General features: G+C 40.2%; 1 protein-coding gene across 2 annotated transcripts in view; it reads left to right on the top strand.

The window, feature by feature from the left end:
* The first annotated feature begins 331 nt into the window (after positions 1 to 331).
* KLHL13 (kelch like family member 13) overlaps positions 332 to 21,809 on the top strand; it is a 201,033-nt gene continuing 179,555 nt past the window's right edge. Inside the window, exon 1 of one of the 2 annotated variants that reach the window (XM_040265128.1) lies at positions 332 to 698. The gene's annotated coding sequence lies outside the window, so the exon portion shown is untranslated. The remainder of the gene's footprint in view (positions 699 to 21,809) is intronic. The other variant, XM_040265131.1, reaches the window with a different exon arrangement.

Below are 21,809 nucleotides of genomic sequence, written 5' to 3'. Positions count from 1 at the left end.
CGCCCGGGCCCTCTGCGACCACGAGGGGCCGCGACAAGCGCGGGCAGGAGGCTCGGGGCGGGGGCGCTCCTCCTGGCGGGCGCGCCGTGTCCCCGGATATTTGACAGTTTTCACCTCTTCTGTCTTGGGCACCAGGGGCCGTGTGTGCTCTAAGCCGAGAGTCCTGGTTTCGGAGGCGTGGGGGCCACTGCGCGGCCAGCCCGCCTCACGCCCCTCCTCGCCACGCAGCGGGCGGCCGCGGAGTTGCGCTCGGACCCTACTCTAGGTCCTACCCCAGCTCCCCCGCCTCCCGCGCAGGCGCCGCCGGGGCCGCCCCCGCCGCCATGTTTCCCCCGCCCGCACGCTCCCTCCCCCTCCCCTCCTCAACTGGGCTCCCGCCCCCCTTCCCCCTGCCCCCCCCCGCCCCCATGAGGTCAGGCGGAGGCTCCGCCGCTGCGGCCGCAGCAGCGCTGCTCCTATTCCGGGGAACCCTGGGACGGAGCGTTTCAAATCAGCGGAGCGGCGTTCGGGGTAGGGTCCGTGCTCTCCGCCTACGGGAGAGCGAGGCGAAGTGACCGGGGCGAGCAAGGGGGTGCGGAGGACTGGGGGCCGCTGCCTCGCCGCAGGTCGGAGCCCCGGCTGCGCGCGACTCGCTCTTCGGCCCTCGGAGCGCAGCAGCAGGCGGACGGGCGGCGGGACGCCGGGACGCGGCAAACAAGGTGAGGCAGGGTCCTGAAGTGGCAGCGGCTCCATCGGCCGCCTTCGCGCCCCGGGGACCCGGCGAGGCCAGGCGGCGCGCGGTCAGGAGTTGCGACCTGCAGGCGTACAGGGGGTTACCTCCGCTCTTGACACGCCCTCCCTCCGTCCCCACAACCCATTTTCTCTCACTTGTGGGGGTACGCCCTCCTGCCCGCACCTCTCATCTCTCCCTCCCTGACTCGCTGGCTCCGCCCGTCGCCTGGGTTCTTGGAGGACCACTGTGCCTAGTTTTCCTTTCCTTCTTTGTTACTCCTCTAAGATCTTCTCCTCCGGGGCTGTCGCTGCCCTTGACGGTCTGGGGTCTCTCTGCCCGTCTCGGGCCCCGCTGTCTCTTGCCTTCTCACAGTTTCTGCTTTGTGCCTCCTGATCCATCCCTCCCTCCGAATCTTCTAACTTGGGAGGCTTCGCTGCTGGCTCCCGAGTCAGGAGCACCCTCGTCTCTTCCTCGAAGCTTTTAACTCTGCTTTGAGTGTCTTCATCTCTAAAAAGTCTAGGCTGCTTTGGATTAATCACAGTTCACTAATGATTTTCTTGGAAGCTTCCAGTCTACTGTACGGTGTACTGAGAGTGATGGGAACGAGCCTTTAGTAAACATCATCTAAAGAACTTGCAAGTTTGTTTTTTTCCTAGTGTTCAGTAACTTAGTCCAAGAACCACAAGCACTGAGAATGGATGTATGTATGTTTGTATTTAATCCTAGCACATGGTCCTCCGTCTGATTCTTCCCACGCTGCCAAGCAGGCCGTAGAGAGAGACAGTGGGAGGGACCTTGATGCTTGGCTCCATTTCTCTTGCAAACTGGAGTGTTCAGCGTTTCAGTGTTGTCAGAGGACTAGTAGTTTGGGATAAAGTCACTCAATTAGCCTAAGCTGGTTACCAAACCCACTGAATTGGAACTGACAGACTCAGGGGTTTAAAACTGAATCTGTTGGGAGGGTTCCTGTCTTTTTTTTTTTTTTTTAAAGAAGCCACAATTTCTTACTGCAGATCACATATCTGTATGTACCCTTAAGAAGCAGAATTTAAAAACCATGTCAAAGGGATGACTTTTCTGTTTGCTGAAGTCAGTTTCACACAGCACCAGCCTACTGCCTTCTCCCCATGCTCCCATACTGAGGTTCATTTACTCACTTCCATGCTCTAATTAGCTCGTGAAGAAAATTGAATGAAGAAGCTGGACGTGGAGGCAGATACAGTGAACTAGCATAGGCCGACCTTGGCGGCTGTGTTCCTGGAAATGGGCTATATCCAGTGTTGAAGTTTGAAAACTGAGAAAAATGAAATAATCCATTAAGTAGTTATAGTTATGACATCATTTTACATTTAAAAATATTAGCTTCCTTGTCTGCATTTTTTTTAATCTCCTTATATTTAACAGTGATAGAATTGTTTACTTGGTGTGTGACCAGGTGTTGTCATTGACACAATGTGCACTAATTGGCAATCATCTCAGAAGAAACCAAGTTGTGAATGAAGGTGACAGCTAAATTTCACTGTCCTGGGAGCATTTTTTTTGGCCGTGAGACAATGCATGTTGTTTCTGCTGCAACATCAAATGATGTATTTTTAAAACGGATAAATAAGAGCCTCAAATTCCCAGTGCTTTTAATCTGCCATTTTTATAAGCTCCTTTTAAGAAAGGGTGGTGTGACAGTATGGGGTTTATGGTGTTGCTCTAAGGAAAGTGGTTTTCACAAGAATATTAAAGAATATTTATATTGAAGTTAATATAAATACTAACTGATCATCAGTTTAGTTATATGGCTTTCAGTTGATCTGTAATTTCCCTCATTCATTTGGTAAATTTCTGACTTCTCTTTAGTTCTTTTGAAAAATGGGTATACTTGGGAAAGGGGATTTATACAAATAGGCCTACCCTTCTAATTCTGTAATTTTCTTGGCAACCCTTTCTGGAAAGATATACAAACTTGCCAACTGTTTCAAAGAAAAGAGTTTATGTTACTATGTCATTTTTTTTCCTTTTGTAATTATTACTGATACTAAGTCTAAGCTAAGATTACCCTAATATGAACTATTTATGTTTGCCAGAAAAAAATAAAGGCGGATATGAGTTTGTCTTAGGCATTTTGCTCTGGATCTTTAGACTCTTCCTCAAAATGTGTTTGATAATCCACCTGGTACATCCGGGAGTTATCAAACTGGATATTTCAGATGTTAGTAAACATAATTGAACATAATTGCACTTTGCTGCTGAATTCTCTTTTTCATTTCTTTACATTTAAAATTACTTTTCTTCATGTAATTTGACTTACATTAGTGAAATGAGACTAACCAGTTTTTTAAATTGTTTGATTTTATTGGTGTTTAATAAACTGCTACAATCTCCTTGAAGTATTTTCTCTCTAATCCATTGGTTGAAACTGGTATATTTTTCTTGCCGTGAACTAGCACAACTTGTCAGGTATCCTCAGATCTCAGAAAAAAAATGTAGAAAGAATTTTTAAAAATGAACAACTCTAGAGAAAACATCTCAAAATTAGGTGAAAAGGTTTTCTCAAGTTACTGACATTCATAGCAGTCAGCTTTTAAATATATTCTTCAATCATTTAATAATTTTACAAAATCTGTTGGGCACCTTCTATTTGCCAGGCCATGTGCTAGCCACAATGGTAAATTATAAGAGGTGTAATCCTTGATCTTCTGGAGTCTCACAGAGGCTGTATTCCACCAGAGAATATGGACAGTAGGTAAGGAAACAAATGAAGAAGATCCTTATAGATGGTAGTGAGAACAATGGTGGAAATACTAATAGATGGAGAACTGGAAAGGGCCTTTTTAGCAAGGGTGGTTTGGAAAGGCCTTGCAGCAGAGGTGACCTTTGAACAGAGATGTGAAAGAAGAGAGATCACTCTTACCTTGTCAGCCTACCTCATCAAGGGCTGAGAGAAAAGTAAGAGCCAAGACCTTGAGACAGAAAAACAAACTTGAGATATTTGAAGAACAGAAAACAAGCCAGGATGGATGGAACCTAGTGAGCTTTAAAGGAGTTAGGGAGCCTGGAAGGAGTCAGTAATAGGTAATGCAGGGCCTACAGAGTCTGAGAAATAATTTGATTCTCAAAAATAGTGGGAAACCATTGGAGAGTCTTTTTTACCTACTTTTCTGTGGAAGGTCAATGACAAAAAAAAATTAGTGAATGTAAATAAAATTTGTTTTGCAGAGGGTAAGTAGAATATCTAGCTACTCAATTGTTTAAGAGAATGAAAATCTTTGATATGTATAAAATATGTAATTGACTTATTTCACTCTGCTTAGATAAGGGAGTAAGGGAATGGGAACTCCAAGGTGAGTAAGTTACGAAGCAGCTGAGTTTGCACTGTCACATTGTCCACCAGAGCCCCAAGTTGTCACCAGCCTCGTTAAAGATCAGATCATCGTTTAACTTAAGAATTTGTTTGGGACTTCCCTGATGATTCAATGGCTAAGACCCTGTGCTCCCAGTCCTGGAGGCCTGGGTTTGATCTCTGGTTAGGGAACTAGACCCCACGTGCTGCAACTAAGACCCAGCATGTGTGTGTGTGTGTGTGTGTGTGTGTGTGTGTGTGTGTGTGTGCATGTGCATGCATGCACGTGCATACCCACGCTTAGTCATGTCCTACTCTTTGTGACCTCGTGGACTGTAGCCTGCCAGGCTCCTCTGTCCATAAAATTTTCTGGGCAAGGATACTGGAGTGGGTTGCCATTTCCTACTCCAAGGGATCTTCCCAACCCAGGAATTGAACCCTTGCATCTCCTACATTGGCAGGCGGATTCTTCACCACTGTGCCACCTGGGACACAGCCAGATAAAGAAATATAATAAAAAAAGAATTGTAAAAAAATTTTTTCTCATGGAAATATACTTTGGAAGGTTGGAAAGTTTATTTGCATGTGAAGAAATAACTTAGGTTTTAGAAATGGCCTTCAGGATTTTAAGAGGAGCTTGCCACTTCCCTTTAGCTATTGCCTTCTCCAGTGTTTTCAAATTGCCATACCTTTATTCTTTGAAAGATTAGAGTTTTCTCTATTCCTTGAGGATTAAATGAATTTACACTTGGCATTTATTTTGTTGCCCTGAGCTCTTGCTTGAAAGCAATCCAACTTGGAGGTCTAATTGGCCCCAAATAAGAATGCAGATAGTCATTGACATTCCATAGGAATAAATCTGAATATTGTGAAGCGGAAACCTGCCAAATAACCTTCAGTGACTCCTGCAGAGTCAAATTCCAACCCCTCAACTTAATACTCAAGGATTCGCCATGATAGGACATAGGCCTACTATCCCACTTGTCCTTCTTATTCTCTTAACAAGAAATCCTCTGTTGGTTTAAATGGATTTTACCTAGTTTGGAACTTTTGTGCTTAGCATTATTCTTGGCATGGAGTAGGTGCACAGTAGCGGCCTTTTGAACGGATGCCATGCCATCATCCATTTCAAAAGCCCTCTCTTTTCCTTTCTGTCCTTGCAAATCCCAATGCCAGTCAAGGAACAGTTCAAATTTTATATCCTATCACCCCTGACCCTGATCTGCTCTCCTCATGTGGATGCGAACAGCAGTCCTACACACTTACCATCATGCATGTCATAATCATCTTTATTTGATGCCGGGCTGTTTCCCCACTGGGCTCTGACTGCATGAAGGCAACCTGCATGAACCTTGCCTGGTTCATGTGTCGTCATCTCTGGAGCACTTGGCATGTGGTATATCCTCTATAAATAGTTGTTGAATAAAGAATAAATGCTGCCTTGTGCCATTTTTCCTATTATTGTTTTGGATACTTTAATTGTTTATTACTGTTTAACTTATCACATGTTTGTCTGGTGCCATCAAGCAGTTTCTGAGAGAGGCCATAGAGCATAGTTGTTCAGAGCACAATTGTGGAGCTTGGCTGTCTGGGTTCCAGTGCAGGCTGAGAGTCTTGCTTGCTGGGGGATACTGTGTGAGTTAACCTCTCTATACCTAATAGTTTTCATCTGTAAAATAGGAATAAGATAACTTCCTTCTTAGAGTACTTTGAAGGATTAAATGAGTTAGTTACATCTAAAATTTGTTATTTGCAATTTTTAATTAAAAAGGTGTGATGAAAATTTAATTTGGTAAGTTAGGTGCCAAAACTCAGGTGGTGACAAAATTTGACTTAAACCGAAGTGAGGGTATTTGATAGCTTTTATTCTATTTAATGTTAATATTTATTTGGTTTTGTTGTAGCACTAGTACACTAGTATAGCAGTAGTGTAGCACTAGTGTGTTTATGGGGCAGTGCCTCAGACCTTGCTGAGGTATTACATAATATATATGCAGGTTGAAGTGAAGTGAAAGTGAAAGTTGCTCAGTTATGTCCGACTCTTTGCAATCCCATGGACTATACAGTCCATGGAATTCTCCAGGCCAGAATACTGAAGTGGGTAGGCTTTTCCTTCTCCAGGGATATGCAGGTTACTGCCTACCTAAAAGTCTGGACATTTTTGAATTTGGAAACACATCTGGCACCAAGGTTTTCAGATAAGGGATTGTATACCATACACAAAAGTGCTTAAATCAAGGCCTTGCATGAAGTAAGTCATTGCTGTTGGTTGGGATTAGGGAGGTAAATACGCTGTTTTATCCTTCCCAATACCTCTCTCACAATGGTTACCATGTAAATATATGCTGATTTTTTCATGCAACAACTCTGGATAGAGGGCCGGCTGTATGAGCCTCATTTTATCGTAGGAAAACAGATATGGCTGGGTCACATGATTGAAAGGAGGCAAGACCCCAGTCTTTCAATAGTCTTTCATCTAGTACCAGTAAAAGTATTTATTTTTCTTGTTATTCTTTTGTTATTTAAAACAATGCATGCTTCTTTAGGGTGAGTCTTTTGAGGGGGGGTTAGTGGAGAAGATGCAGTTAATCTAATATGATTAGACACTTATTCTGTGCAGTTGTTAAACACTTCTTGAACTCTTCATGTATATAGAAATCTGTATTAAAAGCCAAATAAATGTATGAAACAAATGAGGCATGGTTCCTGGTCTTCAGTAGTTTCAGCATCATGCATGGTTACACAGGAACACAGGTGTCCATTACAATTCCTTATTTTCCTCTGTAAGTTGGAAATCATTAATATTTAAAATGTATAAAGGAAAACACAAGAGTCAGTGGAAAACTCATTTTAGTATTCACTAAATGGAACTGGTTTTTAGTCGCCCTAACTACTCCTTACCCCCTACAATATGATCTCTATATGACATCCTGGCAGCCTTTTCCTTCCACCTAAACTAAGCAAAATATGTTTTTTATTGTTCTCCTTTATAAAGGAGAACAGTAAATAATCATATCAATAAATAATTGGTATATTTTCTTTGTCCTTTTTCTTTTGTGGTTTCAGAGTATAACGTGTCTCAAAAGGCTTTTTTCTGGAATGTTCTTAAAGTTGAAAACTAGTCCTCAAAGCTATTCTGCCTATTCATTCAACAAATGTCAGTATTCACGAAGTAACTTCTTCTATTCCTGGCATTGCACTTGTTCACACACAGAATCTCTGTGCAGTGCTCTTTCCATCTATCTGGAGCACACTGGGTACACTGGATGAGCAGAGGTGACCTGATAGTGTGTAGTAGGAGCTACAAAATAAAGCAGCTTGTGTTTTCTTGGAGCATTTATTATACACAAAGATTTAGAAGAAATTCAAATACATTATGCTTTAGAATACAGTATTCATGGTAAAAAATTGAGGTAAAACCCAATACTTCAGAGAAAGGCTGCCTGTAAGGGTAACCCTGGGGTGACCCTTTGAAAAACACTGAGGCCACACTGTGCCCTTCGAGTCTGTTCCTTTAGTCAAATACCCATACATTTTCATAGCCTTAAAATCCTGTAATAACCTACAGAAAAGGTAATTGTTGTTTAGTTGATCAGTTGTGTCTGACTCTTTTGTGACCCCATGGATTATAACCAACCAGGCTCCTCTGTCAATGTGATTTCCCAGGCAAGAATATTGGAGTGAGTTGCCGTTGCCTTCTCCAGGAGATCTTCCCAAGCCAGGACTAGAACCCACATCTCCTGCATTGGCAGGTGGATTCTTTGCCAATGAGCCACCAATGTACCAATGAGGGTACATTAGAATAGGCAATAAACATCCATTTCTCCCCCTTCCCACCCCCCCATGTTGTATAATTTCTTTTAGTTCAAGGAAACACTCTGGTGGTTTGAAAATGACCTAAATCTTAAAACGTGTCAAGTGCTAACTGAGGTCCTAATGTTGAGGGGTAGTAGCTATGCTTGACAGTGAAGGGCCTGCCAAGGGACTACTGTCTTCAGAAGAAAGGTGTTAGAATTGATGGGATCGAAGCTTTGCCTCATTCTATGCACGCTTTCCTGTGTCACTGACGGAAGTTCAGTTTTGCTAACTTTAAAGCTGCTTTCAGTCCTTCCTTGGTGGTGCAGTGGATAAGAATCTGCCTGCTAATGCAGGAAACATGGGTTCAATCCCAGGTCTGGGAAGTTTCCACATGCCACAGAGCAACTAAGCACAACTACTGAGCCTGCGCTCTAGAGCTTGCACACTGCGGCTACTGAATCCACATGCTGCAGGTACCCAGTGCAACTGATTTTTTTTTTAAAAGCTGCTTTAGTTTGTAATGCATTCACTATACCAATGATTTTGCTGGTTGCTGGCTACTGAAATATTTAATAGTAGAGGGAAATTATCATGGCTTATGTGCTTTTGAGGTTGATAAAAGGTTTCTGGAGTTTGAGGTGGTTTTGAAAAGGGGCGGGCAGTGCATCAGAGGTGTGCCTGTTACAAAGCAGTGATTTGCTTTCCTCCAGATGAGAAACATGGAGAAAAGGCAAGTGAAGAAAGGGGATGAGCGTGAATGGAATAAGTCTAAGTGTAATATCTTTCAGCTCATTTTTATTACTGCTGTCTCACCCTTCTTAGTGCTGCTGTTGCTAAGTTGAGTCAGTCGTGTCCACCTCTGTGCGACCCCATGGACTGTAGCCTACTAGGCTCCTCCGTCGATGGGATTCTCCAAGCAAGAGTACTGGAGTGGGTTGCCATTGCCTTCTCCACTTCTTAGTGCTATTGCATGACAATTCCTGTGGCCTGAACATGTTGTAATGTGTTATTGCTGGAAGATCATAAGGACCTGGGTATAGAGGGGTGATTAAGGAATGGTCTTTATATTCTCTGCATGACATGCATTTATAGTCTTTTCAGGAGAAGACGGTAAGACAGTTGTAGTGTTTTGCTTTGTAGTCTCACTTATTTCTAAAGAATACTTCTTAACCAAGTTTTCTGTTCCGCTCTTGTCTGTCTCTCAGTGGGAAGTCTGTAGAATTCAGTGGTTAAGATCTTTGGTCTGGGAATCTCAGGCTGGGATTCAAATCCCAACTCTGCCTTTTGTTGACAGTGTAATCTGGGGCCGCTCCCTTTACCTCTCTGAGCCTTGTTTGTCTCCTCTGTAAGCACCTTCATATGTTGGTTGTAAGGATTAAATGAAAGAATGCATATAAAGTGCTGAGCCCAGTTCAAGCCACATAGTAGATGTAGTTATGATTGTTTCTTTTAGTAGATTGATGGCCTAACTGGTTAAAACTCTTGGAGTTTTGCCATTTCTATATGAACCAGAAATCTGAGGGAAAAGTTGCATCTTTCTTTGATATTGCCTTCATCCCAGCGAGGATGCTATTTTCTGAACATGATGCTTTTGAACTGTGGTGTTGGAGAAGACTCTTGAGAGTTTCTTGGATTGCAAGGAGATCCAACCAGTCCATCCTAAAGGAAATCAGTCCTGAATATTCATTGGAAGGACTGATGCTGAAGCTAAAACTCCAATACTTTGGCCACCTGATGTGAAGAACTGACTCTTTGGAAAAGACCTTGATGCTGGGAAAGATTGAACACAGGAGGAGAAGGGGACAACAGAGGATGAGATGGTTGGATGGCTCACTGACTCAATGGACATAAGTTTGAGTAGGTTCCTGGAGCTGGTGATGGACAGGGAAGCCTGGCGTACTGCAGTCCATGGGGTCATGAAGAGTCGGACATGACTGAGCAGCTGAACTGAACTGAACTGAACTGAACTGAGACCATTTAGAGGTAGCACTAGTTTTCTGGCAGACAAGAGAGTTTGTGGTAAATGCTTGGCTTATTACTTATTCAAAGATGGCAACACTTTGAATGTGAGGAAAATGTCAGTTTTAAAATATGATTGACCCTATATATGCATAAATATGGGCTTCCCTTGTGGCTCAGACAGTAAAGAATCTGCCTGCAGTGCGGGAGACCTGGCTTCGATTCCTGGGTTGGGAAGATCCCCTGGAGGAGGACATGGCAACCCACTCCAGTATTCTTGCCTGGAGAATCCCCAGGATGGAGGAGCCTGGCAGGCTACAGTCCATGGGGTCACAAAGAGTCAGACATGACTGAGTGACTAAGCACAGCACAGGCATAAATACAATACTGTTTAACTTAATAGGATTTAAATTTTAATTTCCATTTTGAAGGGAAACAGAGATACAGGAAAATGTGCACAGCAAGCAATGTTGTCTTTTAAACATGTAAATTTTGTTCTGATAATCTGAGAGGTAATATATTTCCTTGATTTATCTCTGTTCCAGATTTCAAGCCCTTAAAGTAGAAAATATTGAAAGACTCGTAGTAGTTCAACTACTGGGAAGAGGGTATTTTTGAATAATGTGTTCTATTGATTTGGAGTTGTTATGGTTATCCTAAGCTTTTATAATAGTTACTTTAGCAACAAATCAAGTAATAACTTATTACCTTAAACTTTTTAAGTAATTAAGTTTTTAAACTTAAGTGTTTAAGTAATTATTACTTAAACTTTTTAAGTAATAACTTTTACCTTAAAATGATAAAAGTTCAATAGCAGTTTTGATAAGTGAATGTCTCAGTTTAAATTATTGAGAGCAGCTTCAGGTGTTGCAGAGTGGGTTTCACCTTTGAGTTGGAAGTACCTGAAAGCAAGGTGCCTGCTCTTCCACCTTCCAGCATTCTCCTTTGGTTGCCATGTCAGACACGTGAGGAGACAGATGTCCCTTGGGTACTGGACTTGCTTATGCAATGCTGTAAGTGCACATATGGGAAAGAACCAGGAAACTCATTGCTGTCTATTCACAGGGTTTTGTGTTGATAATTACAATAATGTACATTTAAGTACTGAAAAGTGTAGCTAACCACACTAATGAGATATATTACTTATTACCAGCTTTACCTGCATTTATAAGCAGCAGCAGCAGCATCAGATTTGAACATGAAAATGTTCAAAAGTTCATTTCAAAATTAGACTTACTCTACCCTCAGGGAGTGAGCTCAATATTAAAGATAATGCCTTTTATTTAGAGCATCTTTCTTTTGAAGCATGGTTAATTTTCCTTATTTTATTTACTCCAGTGGACATATTTACTCTGCTAAGTGACTTGGCAGAAGCTCAAGTTGTCTAAGAGGGATCTAGGAGCAGAATGTAGGGTCCTTGGTTGTAACCTAGTGCTTTTCCAGTAATGATATGGAAAACTAAAGGATCCTTTCATATCTCTAGTCTTTCAGTTGACATGGTGAACCAAAACTTCAGCAGTGGAGATGCCAACCATTATTCTAGGTCTGCACATGTACTGGCACAATCTGACATTTATCAAAATGAGTTTTGGATTTATTATGAAATTTTCTAAGTGCATTTGGTGTCATATAGATGTGATGTTTAAACATTTTGAGGAAGCAATCGTGGAGTAATTATATGTGAAGCATTCTGTTAGGAGGGAGAAAATGTATCCACTACCCTAGCAAAGTGACAGACAACCTGCAGCAACCTGACACCAGCCAATACTATTAATAATACTAATGCCAATCAATAATAATTTACAATAGTATTATAATACTGTGAGTATGGCACCATTGTAAGTGCTGTATATGCATTGACACATTGAAACCACAGAACAGTGCTATGAAGGAGGGGCTATTATTGTCCCCATGTTACAGTCGAGAAAACTGAGGCAGAGAAGTTAGATAGCAATCCCAAGGTTACATACCTAATCAGTAAAACCAGTAGCATTAAAATCCATGCAGTCTAGTTTTAGAGTCTATGCTTTTGTACCACAGCCTTTTCTTTTATTCTCTCTCTCTGACAGGGACATTATATAAGAGTATGATAGCTAAATAAGGCATATTAGAAGACATTCTGCAGAAATCTAGAGGTATGATCAGAGTTGGGTATTAAAGTTGCCAAGGCATTTTAAGCAAGATACTTTTGAAGAGGATCTTACTGAAAAATAAGGAAAGTGTTCTGACATTTTAACACCCAAAGCTTTGTACCTGTATATTGCATGTGCATGTGTGTATGTGTGTGCAGGTGTGTGTGAGTTTATATACATGTTTATTTTGAACTGGGAAGAAATTTGAGGGTAAACCTAATTCAGAATCCTTTATATTGGCAGCCTTTTTTATGTTTTTATGTGCAATATTTTGCACCACAAACATGTTTTTAAAAATAAGGAACAACTTTATTGAGCTCGAATTCAACTACCATACAGTTCACCCATTAAAAATGTACAATTCAGTGGTTTTTAGTATAGGCACAGGGTTGTGCAACCGTCACCACAGTCAATTTTAAAATACTTTTATCACCCTGAAAAGAGAAATATGTGCTTTGAAACAAATGTGGCCATGAAGGGGCTGGAGGTAGTGTGCCTGTTGGCACTACTGCTTTCCCATCAAAATATTCTAGAGCTGTGCTCAGCATAACACAGATCTGATGCTGTTTTGTGTTGTCTAGCTCCAAATTGCTAGAGGATGCCTTGTTTTAATTTCATTCTGATCAGTGACTGATCTTTCAAAGGATTCTGTATTTATCTGATTTGGCATTCTCAGCCCAAATTGATGATATAAATCTGCTCATTATGTATTTATCACAAATGTACTTGGTATTAATACTACATAACTAAGCCAGATTTTTATTTACAAACAAACTGCTAAACTTGCTCATGTGAATAACTCCTTCCTTGTCTGTGTGTGCTTTTTTCAAAAAAAAAAAAAGCAATTAATTTATTTTAATTGGAGGCTACTTTACAATATTGTAGTGGTTTTTGCCATACATTGACATGAATCAGCCATGGGTGTACATATGTCCCCCATCCTGAACCTCCCTCCCACCTCCCTCCCTATCTGTGTGTGCTTTTATAATGGGCTGGAGCCAGGGATGCCTAAGAAATTTTATGTGTATACACTGACATTTTAAAAAATATTTCCAAAAGTTAATAGAATGTTAGTTGATAGATGGTTGAGATAAAAGCAACAGGGTTTGTTTGTTTTTGCTGGGATATAGTACTGGGGTGACGTGTTATAGAAAAGTTCTTATAAAATGTATTGCATGGGAATTGCCTGGTGATCCAGTGGATAGGATTCTGTACTTCCATTGCCTTGGGTCAGGGTTTGATCCCTGGTCAGGGAACTAAGGTCCTGCAAGCTGTGCAAAATAGCCAAAAATAAATAAATAAATAAATAAAAACTAATAAAACATTGCATATTATATATAGATATTATGAAATAGTTGGAATATTTTGAAAAAAAATATGAAATGATTTTTCAGCCACTCAGACTTCACCAAAATATAGTCAGTTGTTATAGTCAAGGACTGACTATGTTTCTGTCTAGTGTGTGCTCAGCCGCTACAGTCTTGTCCAACTGTTTGTGACCCTATGGACTACATGTAGCCCACCAGTCTCCTTAATCCATAGGATTCTCCAGGCAAGAATATTGGAATGGGTTGCCATTTCCTGCTCCAGGGGATCTGCTTGACCCAGGGATCAAACCCAGGTCTCCTGTGTCTCCTGTATTGCAGGTGGATTCTTTACCAGCCGAGCCACTGGGGAAGCTCCTTTCTAGTGGGAGTTATTAAACCAAATATCTGTGGGCATAGCATGGGAGGGAGGGGATGTTCCCAGTTCATTATAGTAATAGGTTAGAGTCAGTGTTACCTTTCAGGCTAAAGAATAGCTGTATATTTTTTATTATTAAAAATAATCTGTGGACATAATCAGATGTCTTGAAGAGCATAGGTATCTTTTAAAATGAGTTAATCTTGGATCCATCTTTGCTACTTTTTCTTTCAGAACAGTTCTGAAATGTCATTGAAAACTTCCTTCATGTTTTTCTATGCTTATTCTATATCTGAGTTGATATTTTTAATGCTTATTTTTTATACAGCTGCACTGGGTCTTAGTTGTGGCATGTGAACTCTTAGTTGCTGCATGTGGGATCTAGATCCCTGACTGGGGATTGAACCCAGGCCCCCTGAATTGGGAGCATGGATTCTCAGCCACTGGACCACCAGGAATTCCTGAGTTGAATTTCTATTCAGTGCTCCAAGTAGCTTCACTTGAGGCCAAAGTGCCTTGGTTCACTCAAAATGGCTTACTGTGAACCTGAAGTACATGGATCTCTGCTTTTTATGCATGGCAGCAGAGGGGTGATCTTATCGCTGGTGCATAGGAGAGAATCAGACAGGATGACACTGCTGTCCCTGGAAGAACACCTAAGTGCACCTTTATGATAACTAGGTAGAAGCATATCTTCATCACAGAGATTAATAGGGATCAAGGAATCAGGTACTGTGAAATTAAAATGTTCAGTTTAGGAATTTTGATTTAGGAAACTTGGTGTCTTTTTCATTACTAATTTTATTATTATGCTTTTAGGATACTGAGCTATGTGGAAAGGGGTTAGAAACCTGATTATTTAAGGCAAGCCAGATTGGTCTGCTTTGAGGGTCATTTTGAATGAGAAGGTATCACATCATTTAGAAAAGAGGATCTAGAGTAATGTGCAAATTGAGTTTTCTTTAACTGGAGATATCATTCATTGATTTTAAGAAATGAACCCATTATAGTGTATGCAAAAACTATTACTTGACAATAGTGTGATTTTCTGCTTAACTTAGTGCCAAAAATGATTCAGACTCTTAAACGATTTAGAATGGCTCTAAGTGCAGGTTATTTCCATCTACCTGTTTTGAAGATGAATCTGCTTTATTTGCAAATAGGGGAGACTCAATGACTCTAATTAGCCTTAGTATGTAGGGCAGCACCATGTCTGATGAGAGGAAATGAGGCATTTCATGTCAATTCATTCAAGAAAAATTAGTGAAGTACCTTCTGACCCACATTTTGGGGATGCAGTGGTGAACAAGGCCAAGTTCTGTCTTGATTCTCAGAGGCAATCACAGTATCCTATTTGCTGTCTTTGTTCTCCTCGAGAGCTGTGGAAATGCCTGGGGTGGGTGTGTGCACGCACTTAGTCATGTCTGACTCTTTGCAACCCTGTGGACTATAGCCAACCAGGCTCCTCTGTCCATGGGATTCTCCAGGCAAGAATACTGGAGTGGGTTGCCATTTCCTTCTCCAGGCTATCTTCCCGACTCAGGGATTGAACTTGCGTCTCTTGTGCCTCCAACATTGGCAGGTGGATTCTTTACCACTGAGCCACCTGGGAAGCCCTCTTGATACTCTTTGATGAGACTCAGTCATAACTACAATGAGGAAGAGGAAAACTGGCCTCCAGCTCCATCAGGCTGAAGTGCTGCCTTTAGTTATAAACCCTTGTTCTTTCTTTGTGTGCCCAAAGTACCTTCTAGGTTGTTATCTGTATCCTTTTCCAGTGACTTAAATGAAAATTATAAAATTACAGTTGTGACCATGATCCTTTAGCATTCAATTGGAGAAATATATTTAGTGGAAATACGATAGCTTCCATGACATGATTTGAAGGGCACCTAGTGGTTGTTTTTAAAATGTTACTTCTTTGCAAAAGTAACTGAGTTTTCCACCATTTGGTTAGATCTATGGCTTCTAAGGGCTTCCCAGGTGGTGCTAGTGCTAAAGATCCTGCCTGCCAATGCAGGAGACATTAAGAGATGCGGGTTCGATTCCTGGGTTACCATGAGCCTATGGCTCCACTATTGTAACCATATTATTTAGGTGATTTATGTTGATAACTCATTTTGCCTTCTATTCACATGTACTACTTTAAGTTGTTTTAGCACAGTTACGTTCTGATGACCTATACACTCTCACTTAAACTTGAAAGATGTGAATATAGAACTCCTTTTTAAATTCAGTCTGGTGTTACTGGTATGTATGTACACTTCTTAAGTCTATTAGATCCAATTTTTAAATTTATTTTTTTATTGAAGTATAGTTGACAAAACAATATTTTGTTAGTTTCTGGTATAGAGCTAAGTGATTCAGATATATAGACACAGATATATAGACTTCCCTGGTAGCTCAGTCAGTAAAGAATCTGCTTGCAATGCAGGACACTGGGGTTCGATCCCTGGGTTGGAAAGATCCCCTGAAGAAGGAAATGGCAACCTGCTCCAGTATTCTTGCCTGGAAAATCCCATGGACAGAGGAGTCTGGCAGGCTTCAGTCCATGGGGTCGCAAGAGTCGGACATGACTTAGTGACTAAACCACCACCACCACTATATATAGATGTCACTAGACCCAATTTTGAATTCTGTGTATTCATGTGGATACAAGTTAAGCTGCTGTAACAGAGACCCCCCCCACCCCAGTCCAGTGCCTTTAACAAAATATTTCTTTCTCACATATCAGTCCAGGTAGGCAGTTCAGGGTCAGATGGTGGTTGCTCAGTTACCATGTACTCAGGCTCCTGTTTTCTTGCTCTGCCACCTTAGTAAGCAGCTTCCATCTTGTGATCCTAGATGGCTACTGTAACTCACTATTACATTCTCATTCTAACTGATGGGAGCTGGGAAAAGGGGCAGGAGAAAGGAGACTCCTTACATGTAAGGATATAACTTAGCAGTTTCCTACAGCACTTCCACAAATATCCCATTGGCTAGCCCTTAGTCATGTGGTGTCACCTAGCTGCAAAAGAGTCTGGAAAATGTGGTCCTTAGCTATGTGGGCGTATGCCCAGCTAAAATTATTATTACTATATAAGAAGAGAAGCATAGATTTTGGGGGACAACCAACAGTCTGCTGTACACTGTATCAAACTTGAATATTTGGTCAATTTCATGACTTATCTGGGGATATTATTTCTGCAACATTGGATATTCATTTTCTTAAGGATAAAAATCTAAACTTGTCAGCATGACATACAAGCCCATCTTGATTTTGACTTTTGCTAGTCCCTCTAGCTACTCTTTCACCCTTCCTAACCTAAGTTGCATTTTTAAATAGTGCACCCTCCAACTTGCCATGTTCTCTTATCCCCACGCTTTTATACTTGTCATTCTCCCTGAAATGCTGACTTCTTGTTTCTGTCAGGGTTCGTTTTAGTTGTTGCCTGTCCTGAGAACATTTCCTTGAGCCTCCTCTACCTAATAGCCACTGGTAGCTGTTTTTCTATTTATTCTGTAGTATTAGTTGTGTCTCCCTTTAGCAATCTTTATTATAAACAGTGTTGTGTCTCTGTGTCTCTCACTGGATTGCAAGTTCCTTGAGGGCAGGGGCCAGGTCTGTCATCTCCATGTCAGGGCATGATACCTGGCCCTGATGTTTAATTAATATTGGTTGAATGAGAAAATGACTGAAATATTTAGCTTACTAATTATGGCTACTTGATTAAGCTGGAAGCTCTTCCTAATTACCACCTGGAAATTGCGATACTTAGAATATTTTCCAGTAGCTGTAACTGGCTAATTTTATAATAAGCATTGATAAAGTCAAGCACCTCAAAATATTTAGCACATGACTATGATATACACAGTATAGGAGGGGCAAGAAAAAGATGTATAAAATTTTAAACCCAGAATGACACCTGGAGATCATATAACCCAACCCTTCTAATTTTAAAAAGATATATAATCTAATGGAGAAGTTGATGTTAAATTACTTGATCAAGAGCCTCTGTCTTCAAGGAGCTTGCAGTGTCATTGGATAGGTGATATTATAGACATGTAAAAGGGGATTGAGAAAAAAGTGTTGACAAAGAAGTAGACATGGTGGGGCTAATCAAGATAGGTTCAGGGCTTCTCTAGTAGCTCAATGATAAAGAAACTGCCTGCCAAGAATCCACCTGCCAATACAGGAGACACGGGTTCAATCCCTAGTCCAGGAAGATCCCACATACCTTAGAGCAGCTAAGCCCGTGTGCCACAACAATTGAGCCTGTGCTCTAGAGTGCAGGAACCAATTACTGAAGCCCGCACTCTAGAGCCCATGCTCTATGACACGAGAGGCCCACACACTGCAATTAAGAGTAGCCCCCACTCGCTGTAACTAGAGAGAAGTCCCAGCACAGACCCCCAACTAGAAAAAAAGAAAAGGTAGATTATATCAAGGACTTAAGCTTTTACATAAGCCTTAATGGTTTTGCTATGAGAAGACATTCCAGGTGAAGGGAATATATAAGTAACAGTTTAAAAAATAAGGATGTACAACATGTGACTGTTGGGATCTGTTCAGTTGAATGATGTTTAGTAGTAAGAGAAGGCAGAAAAATAGAGCTAGAAAAGTAGACTTGAATACCAGGCTGCAGAGGGAAACCACTAGCAGTTTTTGAGTAGGTGAATGGTATTATGAAAAAGATTTTTGTGTGTTTTATTTCACTGATAGATGGACTGGATTGAAGGCCAAAATGGGTCATGAAACTGGCATGTTGTCTAATATGCCAATTAAAAAATATAAACTTGATGGATTCTAAAGTTTTAGCTCAAAGGTTAAAACATGATACACCATAGATTCCAGTGATAATTAACATAACAGTGTCAGCATTTTTCTTAATGGAGAAAGTAAGCCCAAGCAACAAGACCGTAATACTAGTAATGTGCATGTATTAGTCATGACATACTGTAGATAATTGTATAAACTCTCACGTTACGTCAATGCACTGTAAAAATTCCTGAAGTAACTGAGAACATGGTGGCAGCTGCTGCATTGTACTTTGCTATTTTGCCAGTCAGGTGAAAACAAAATGAGAACATGAGGTGACAGGAACCCTCTCAATGCATTTGGGAGCCCTTTTGTTCAAAAATAGTTTTTTATGAAGCTAAAATGGAATGTTGTATTTTGGTATAAAACATGGGCAAAGAGAGAACAGAAAGCAGAGATCTATACTAAATTAAACATTATCTAAACATAAGAAGCATTTATATCATCAAGGATTAATATATTGGGTTGGCCAAAAGTTTGTTTGTGTTTTTCATACCATCTTATGGAAAAAAAACAAGCGAACATTTTGACTAAGCCAATATTTCTTTAATGGCAATAAAGAATATGGAGGGATATGGAAGCCTTTAATTTAGGGTTTTGGAAGTCTCTAAGTTTATAGCTTCAGAAACATATTGAATACTTGTTTTTTAAGGACCTATGTGAAAATAGCTTATATTATTATCATTTATCTTTCTCTTAAGAATCGTAGGGACATTTCCAGTTAAATGAAGTTTCACTTAAATTTTATTGATTGGAGCCTGGTATATTTGTGAAACATTTTAGGATGCTCACCCCAAAAGCATTGTTTCAGATGGTGTACAATTAAAGGTGTCAATATCTTTTCTGTAATATTTTTGTACTTCAGCATAATTAAAAGTTAATGTTATATTGGCTTTTGAAAATTAAAGACATTTCAACAAAAGTATAATTTTTCTGTGAATTTTTTTTTACTGTCTTAGAAACACTGGTAATTTTTAGCCTATCATAAACTTCTTATGCCTGTGTAAAATCTGTTACATAACATAGTACTTGAACATTGTGGACTTAGAGAGTTATAGTATGGTACTGATTAAGACTGTTAAGGCTCTAAGCCTGGCTTAGAGTCAGACTCTGCCGCTTGCTGTTTGTGTGTAATTGAGTAAGTTACTTAATTTCATTCAGTCATGGTTGCCTCATCTCAAATGGAGAAACAAGGGATTTTATAGCAATTAAATAAAATAACGTATGTGAGTATTTAGCACTATACCTAGTATATCGTAAGATTCAATGAATGCTGAGTGTTGTTATTTTATATAGTTTCATTTGATTTTCAGAACAACTTTGGCTGTTAGTTTCAATAAATTTTTCCAGCTATTTTATTTAAAGCAAACCTCTCTAGAAAAAGAAATCAAAAGAGTGAGGTAAATGACAATATCAATAATTTAAAAGGGCTTCTCCGGTGGCTCAGATGGTAAAGAGTCTGCCTGCAAAGCAGGAGACTCAGGTTCAATCCCTGGGATAGGAAGATACCCTGGAGAAGGGAATGGCAACCCACTCCATGATTTTTGCCCAGAAAATCCCATGGGCAGAGGAGCCTGGTGGTCTATAGTCCATGGGGTCACAAAGAGTCAGACTCAACAGAGCAGCTAACGCTTTCAATCATCTTCAAGTAATAGGGGGTGTTTTTAGCAGGTAAATTACTTGTTATTGTTGTCAATTATTTGGCGAAATAAAGAAAATGACACACACACAAAAAAAACCCATCAGACTATGAATGACTTTGCCTTTGACTCTCATTGATAGAATTTGTTTCAATTACCTCGGTTTTAGGAAATAGCTTGGTTTTGATAAGACTTTTAAAAAACTTTGAAATAATTGCATATTTGAAGGAACTTGTAAATATAGTACAGAGAGGCATCATATACCCTTCCCCCAGTGTAACTATAGAACATTATCAAAGCCCAGAAAGTGACATTGATATGACTATTGCCATTTATCAGCATTGACAGTTCTACACCATTTATCACAGAGTCATGTAACCACCTCCATATCAATATATAGAGCTATTTCATTACCACAAACATAAATCGGACAACTCAAGTGAAGGAAGGAAAGAAAATCTATTGTATTTAATCCATATTTTTCTTACCATGTTATTTTTCCTTTCTCATGTTTCAATTGAGAAGGCAATGGCACCCCACTCCAGTACTCTTGCCTGGAAAATCCCATGGACGGAGGAGCCTGGTGAGTCAGACACGACTGAAGTGACTTGGCAGCAGCAGCAGCAGCAGCAGCAGCATGTTGCAAAATTCCTTCTTTTATCATTTCCTTTCAGTTTAGAGGCTCTTCTTTTGCCATTCTTTTAAAGTAGGTCTGCTGGCAACCAATTATTAGTTTTCCTCATCTGAGAATGTCTTGATTTCCCCTTCGTTCCTGAAGGATATTTTCACTGGACATAGGAGTCTGGATTGACAGTTCTTTCTTTCAGTACTTGAAAAATCTTGTGTGTTTCTTCCTTATGGCCACCATTGTTTCTGATGAAAAATCTGCTGTTCTGTGAGTTGTTTTTCCCTATCAGTGTCATTTCTTTCTCTTTCTAATTTCTTCTTTTGTCAAAAGTTTGACTATCATGTATGTTAGATTAAATTTCTTCAGATTTATCCTCTTTCGGATTCACACAGTTTCTTGAAGCTATAGGTTTATTTATTTATTTATTTGCCAAATTTGGGAAGTTCTTGGCCATTATTTCTTTGAGTATGTTTTTAGTCACACCCTTTTTCTCTCTCCTTCTGGGACCCTGAGGGCATGAATGTTAGATCTTTTGTTATCATCCCTCAAGTCCCTGGTACATTTTTTAGTTTGTTTTTCTCTCCCTATTGTTCAGGTTGGGTATTGTTCTGTCTTTGTCTTCTCTGATTGTTTCCTCTGTCCTTTCTATTCTGCTGCTGAGCCTATCTGTTGAGTATTTTTTTTTCAGTTATTTTATTTTTCAGTTTTAAAAGTTCCACTTGTTTCTTTATATCTTCTATTTCTTTACTGAGTCTATATATTTCTTTACTGGGCTGTCTATATTTTTTCATTTGTTTCAAGCATGTTCATAATTGCTTCTTTCAGGATTTTTATGATGCCTATTTAAAAATCTTTGTCAGATAAGTTTAACATCTCTGTCATCTTGATGTTGACTTCTATTGATTCCTTTGTCATATACCTTGAGCTTTTTCTGATTGTTGGTATGACAAGTGATTTTTTTGATGGAGACCTGGACATTTTGGGCATTATGTAATGAGATTCTCCATCTTACTGAAACTTATAATTTTAGTTGTCTTCTGACTCCACTCTCTGCCTCGTTACTTCCCGGTGGGTCTAGTTGGCCACATTGCCCGGTGGATCTCTGTTGACACTTGAGGGGGTGTT

The sequence above is a fragment of the Oryx dammah genome, unplaced genomic scaffold (genome assembly GCF_014754425.2).
Source record: "Oryx dammah isolate SB20612 unplaced genomic scaffold, SCBI_Odam_1.1 HiC_scaffold_23, whole genome shotgun sequence".
Lineage (NCBI taxonomy): Eukaryota > Metazoa > Chordata > Mammalia > Artiodactyla > Bovidae > Oryx > Oryx dammah.
This window is presented reverse-complemented; position numbering and strand designations above follow the sequence as displayed.